Source organism: Solanum stenotomum, chromosome 2 (genome assembly GCF_019186545.1).
Source record: "Solanum stenotomum isolate F172 chromosome 2, ASM1918654v1, whole genome shotgun sequence".
NCBI lineage: Eukaryota > Viridiplantae > Streptophyta > Magnoliopsida > Solanales > Solanaceae > Solanum > Solanum stenotomum.
In genome coordinates this window covers 68,698,117-68,704,198 of record NC_064283.1, presented here as the reverse complement: position 1 = coordinate 68,704,198, position 6,082 = coordinate 68,698,117, and positions in this window count along the sequence as shown.

Sequence of the window (6,082 nt, the reverse complement as noted above, 5' to 3'; positions counted from 1 at the left end):
GTGAAACAAGCTAAGATGAAAATACTAAAAAAAAAAATAAAAAAAAATATCAATAGCACAAGAAAATCGTTTAAAAAATTATATATGTATACAACTATACATATGTTGAAGCTCTTTGCCTAAGAAACTATAAATATTTTTGAATTCTCTTATTTGAATTTTTTAATCTCACTATTAAATTCTTTAGACCGGTGAAACAATATAGTTATGCTATATAGCAAATTAATCATAAGACGTGTGGTGAAATAGTTAGAATTATTTAATTTTTAAATAGATATTTTGAATTCGGATCATGTAAAATAGAATATTCTCTAAATCTTTTTATCTTTTCGTTCAACATGAATTTAATTAATTGAACAAGTTGAGTTCAATAATGGAGAGGTGAATATAGAAAATATATACATTTCACATGATAAAGTTTATTTCTTTTTTAAATTTAAAAGGTAATATAAGTCTGACCACTTTTATAGTACAAAATTTCTTATATTTTAGTTTTTTTAAAAATTAACAAGTATGAATCCATTCAAATTAAGGTTATTCTTGTAATTTTGTAGTACTAAGTCAGGTTATTGTGCAACATGTTCTTTTCACCCATAATTCTTTACTTGTAGTCTGGACGGGCATTTGGCATTTGGCATTTGGTTCGGAATTGATAGTTAAAAGTAAATATCAAATACTAAATTTTTAAATTTCGATTTGATAGTTCGGTAATCAGTAAATCAAACTTCGATTTGGTGTGATATTCGATAATACCATATTGAATTTGTAGACGATTGTATTACAAAGTTAATATTATTGCTCCAATTATATCTATTTTTCTATGTAGATGCACGATATAATAGAAAATCAACGAGTAAGTAGACATCAAAAAAATTAAATTGATGCAATTAAAAGACATATGTATTTGGGTTGTTTATGTTTACTATTTAACTTTTTCTACGAACTTGTACTAATGAGTTATGAACTTGTTGATATACGACCTTCATTAAGTAAATAATTCGGTATTCGGGAAATACTGAATACCAAATGATTCTAATGTCTCATACCAAACCCAAATCCAAATACCGTAATTCTAAAATTTTACTCCTGAATACCATACCAAATATCAAATTACCAAAAAATTGATTTAATTCGGTAATTTGATTTTTAGTATTTTATGCCCGACCCTACCGGTAGTGGCATAATGCCATGGACATTAATATAATAACTTGTTTAGTGTGAGGTTATGTGCGCTTAGATTCTTTATTTTTATTTAATTAAGGTTTGAATCATTCAAATTTTCTTATTAAGTATATCTATTTATTTTTTTATTTTTTTTAAAAACTCATATATTAGCTTTTAATAGATTAAAAACATTCATACTTTATACAAAATATAATCTCATTAAAATGTTCACTTAAAATTTTAAGTAAATATAATACTTATCACTATTTTATTTGTTATTATTATCAAGCATCTCATAACTATCACGGACAATTACTATAAAAATCACTAAGCATCTATCAATACCAATCACCTCTATCATTAGTCAGAACTGTATAATCACATTATACAATTGTCCTCAAATCATTAAATCCAACCAACAACAACGATGTTATTTCTATAGTCTCCACCACAATCAACACCATTACTATTCCCACTTCATGCCACTACAGAACGAAAATTATTAGCATCGTCCATCAATCATGGACACCATTTCACAAGTATTAGTGAAGAAATTTCCTATTTATATGAGTAAAAATAAAAAGCATTTCATCCCCAAATTGATATTTATGTACTTATCGTAATTCTTTAAGTTATATTTCATATTGAGTGGACATGTAAAATTAGGACATATTTGGCTGTAAAAAGTAGTTATTATTTTTAAAATAACATTTTATTTTAATTAAAAATTAGTGTTTGCTTATTAAAATTTCAAATTCAACTTGAAATTGTATTCAAATGAAAATAATTTATAACTTATTTTTCAACTCACTTTTTATTTTTTTTAAACTGTATTCAAGTACATTCAAATATAAATATTGTTTTACAAAAAAATATAATCAAATCAAACTAATGCTTTCCACAAGAAGCAATATAATGGTGGGCTAATAGAATTACAAACTCACTTTGAAAATAAAACATATGGAGATTAATCTTTTTGGTAATTAGCACCCTTCTACTGCTCAATGGACTATTGGCCAATTTCAAAGATGGAAAATTCTTTATAGTATCAAAAATAATAGATAATAACATATTGTAAAATATTGATCCAAGTATTAATTGTATCTGACACAGATGAGTTCTTTCCAGATTTCTTTTATTACTTAAAAAATAATACACAATAACCTGTCTATAAAACAAAAAGTGACAAAAATACTATATTTTTTTAGATTTATGAAATTTAAGATGCAATAAAGCATTAGACCTTTCTTTCATAAAAGTTAAAACCAAAATGGCATCATTGCTTTAAAGGTGGGAAAAAACAAAAAAAAAAAAGCCTCTTAGCTAGGCTTGAACTCGCAATGATGTGATATAATGCCACAACTTTAACGTGTACACTTAAATAAGTTGTGATTATAAAGTATATCATTATATATAATCCTTTATTAGACTATTTATACATATATACATTTTTTTAAAAAGATTACTGGGTGCACATGTATCCTCACGCAATCAGGTGGGTCCGCTTCTGTCAGTGAGTGACTATAACTATTCACATACTACAAAATCAAAAGACGTTTGTCACGCTCCAAGCCTACACCCTGAGCGGGACTGGCACTGGAAGATCATTGATGGCCCCAAGCGAACCCTTGGCCTGGTTTACTTAACTCAGCGGAAGACTCAAACTCAACAAAGATAAGTTCATATAATAAACTGAAATGTTATAAAGGAACACTCAACTGGCCATTAAGGCAAACTCAAGTCTCAACATGGAATAATGACAATGAAAAGACTAAAGGACTAACATCTGACTGTCTATAAAGCCTCTAATAATAACTGAGATGGATGTTGGGACAAACCCCACAACATCCTAATGAGCTAAACTAGAAAACAATGAAATGGATCCTCCGTAATGCAAGGAGGCTCACCAACAGACTCTGAACTGCTCACTGGATCAACAATGCGCCGGAATGCCGATCCTAGTTACCTGTGTCTACATCATAAGACGAAGCAGGCCAACTGGCATCAATACATTGAATGTACGAGTATGCGAGTTGGAATGCTAAAACAACATAGGCTTAAAATGGAATCTGAAAGAAACACTTACCTTGACTCTTCTCAACTCATGAATACTTAACTGAACTCATTTCAATATAAAACAGTTTAAAACAAGTGCAATATAAAGAAAAGTTGTTTAAAAACATGATGTCAACTCTGTGTATATACAAGGATACAACATAACTCTGAAATGTATGTAAAAATACAATAACTGATGTATATAAAAATACAATAATTGTTGTGGGTGTTTCTCTAACCGACAACGATCACATAAGAGCTATAGTAATGATACAACAATCCACCTCACGCTGCCAGCGCATCCTATACTCGACCAAAGGTATATGACCTGAATTACTAAGTGGATCCACTAGTTTATTGTGAAAAGGGTTCATCCAAAAAGTATGACCCTTTTCTACCCATGGTGGCTACATGGTTTATGGGGGCTGTGAGTTGTCTGAACTCTCCCTCATATCGGTGCTCAATACTATTCCCAAAATATATTAGCTCTTTATGTTTTAAAAACATACTTCTTCTGTGATTTGAGATTAGTGCTCAAAAACTTAGCTCAAAGGTTTATCCTAGAAATCTCAGTTTCCCTGCTTGCTTCATTTAGAAAGCTATTACTCTTTTCTGAAAGCTAGCCCGAAGGCTCTTTGAAAATCTCAGTTTCCTCTCTTATTTAAAATGTGAAAACATTTTAAAATCTTTTTGGGAATACATAGTCCCCATATACTTCTTTGAAGAAAAGAACTTCAACTTTACTCTTTACTGAACTCAAACTTAAGTTTTAAAACAAAGTTCAAACATTTGTGAAAGACTTTTGTAAACTTTAAGAACTTATCTTAACTTGACTCCTGACTTCTCTTGACTTTGACCTTAACTGCTCTTGACTTGACTTTTAACTGATCCTTGAATTGAATTATGGATTCAAGGATTAAGATTTATGATTGGAAAGATCACATGATGTTTAGGAATGATTCTAGATAGTTAAACATGAAAAAAGATCAAAAATCAATATTTGAAGGTGGGTCCGCGACGCGGAGACATAATTTAATTTTGGTTCCGAAAACGTCTTTTGAGGCAGAACACCTCGTGTTAGCTCTGCGACGCGAAGCTGAAATTTTAATTCTGGGAACAGGTTGCGCGACGCGCCATGTTTAGATTTCGCCCTTCAAAATTTCCTCTTCGTTTTTCTTCCCCAATCCACCCAAACTCGATTCTTTTTCTTAAATCACTTTTAGATACAGATACCCAGCAATGTACCTAAAAACCTAACTCGAAACGACCCTATAATGCGACGTAACGAACTCAGAAACTTCCCAACTCAGTCAAATTCAAGAACAATATATGAACTCAAGAATAGGTTTCAAGATCATCAATATTCAAATGCTTTTAGGACGAATCCAAACTGAAATAAATATGTTTTGCACGTGGGAGACTGATCCCAACGTTTTGAAAGCCTCACATACCTGATAGAAGTAAATACTTGGCGAAACTCTAAGTTCTTTGATCGATCTTGATGAATTTGCCCTTTTCTCCTTCTTCTTTTCTCTCCTCCTTTCTCTTTAGCCCTAGCGTGAAATCCCAAGTTCTAAAACTGACTAAGTTCTGAATTGACCCATATTAAACTCCTAAAATCGGATTAAAATAACAGGGCAGTGAAAAGACTAAAATACCCCTTATATTTCCAAATTGGACATTTTCTTAATCCAACATCCCAACTTCTAAAAGGCATAACTTGCTCATACGAATTCGGAATCGCGCAAACTTGGCGGCGTTGGAAAGATCATTCCAAGAGCTTCCCAACCATATCTGAAACTACACCTAACTCATCCCGAGCTAGTAGTTATGGCCATCTGAAGTTGACCAAAAACTCAACTTTAACTTGCTTACAATTTTCCAAATTTCCTTATACTTTCCAAAAATAACTATTTCCAGATTTTTAAACTTCTTTCTAGTTGCGAGATGTTACAACGTTCTCTTACAAAGTGAAAAAAATTGATACCTTTACAAGAGTACAAAAGTAAATAAAATCAAAATACAAGATATTGAGAAATTTACTTTGTGATCAAATATTTTAATTCTAACATTAGGCCAAAACCTAGACAAATGAAAGCTAAACACAGTAAAATCCAATTCGATCAAACCCAAAATATGATAAGATTATATCAATAAACAAGATCAAATAAAAGTAGATAAAGTAATAAATACATAAAATTACAATTATATCAGACGACTACATTTGGAGAGGATATAGAATTATAAGACCCACACATACTAAATTTGATAGATAATTACTTTGAATTATACGTTTTTAGCAAGAAAAAGAACTGTATAAGCATATTCACGAAAGTTAGTTTGTATTTCGATTAACATTCCTTAGTTTTTGTAATAAGAATAAGGGAAAATAGAAACATAAAATAAAACAACATTTTTCTTTAACTTTGTTTGATTTGATTTGGTTTTAATTTTAAAATAAAAAGTGACATATTGTATTTGACACCGTTTAAAAAAATTAAATCAATCCAAATAAATATTAATTTACAGATTTTAAGTTCTCTTGAGTTTGCATGTAAATTAATATAGATACTTGAACCATGCCATATTTCAACTGAACATCTGAATACAATATCGAGTATTTTTTCATTAGATACTTTCGACTTAAATTGTAAAAAAAATTCTCCATGTATCCTTAAATGCTACATAAAATATATCACATTATTTAATTGTACACATCAACATCAATTACAATAAGCTTTAGGTTTACAGTTTGGGCTAACACATATAATCAAGGAGATAATATATTTTAGGTGATAAATTTATTTACGTAATAAACTCTTGAGAACACACACAATCTCTTCCTTTTCAAAATTCATAAGTC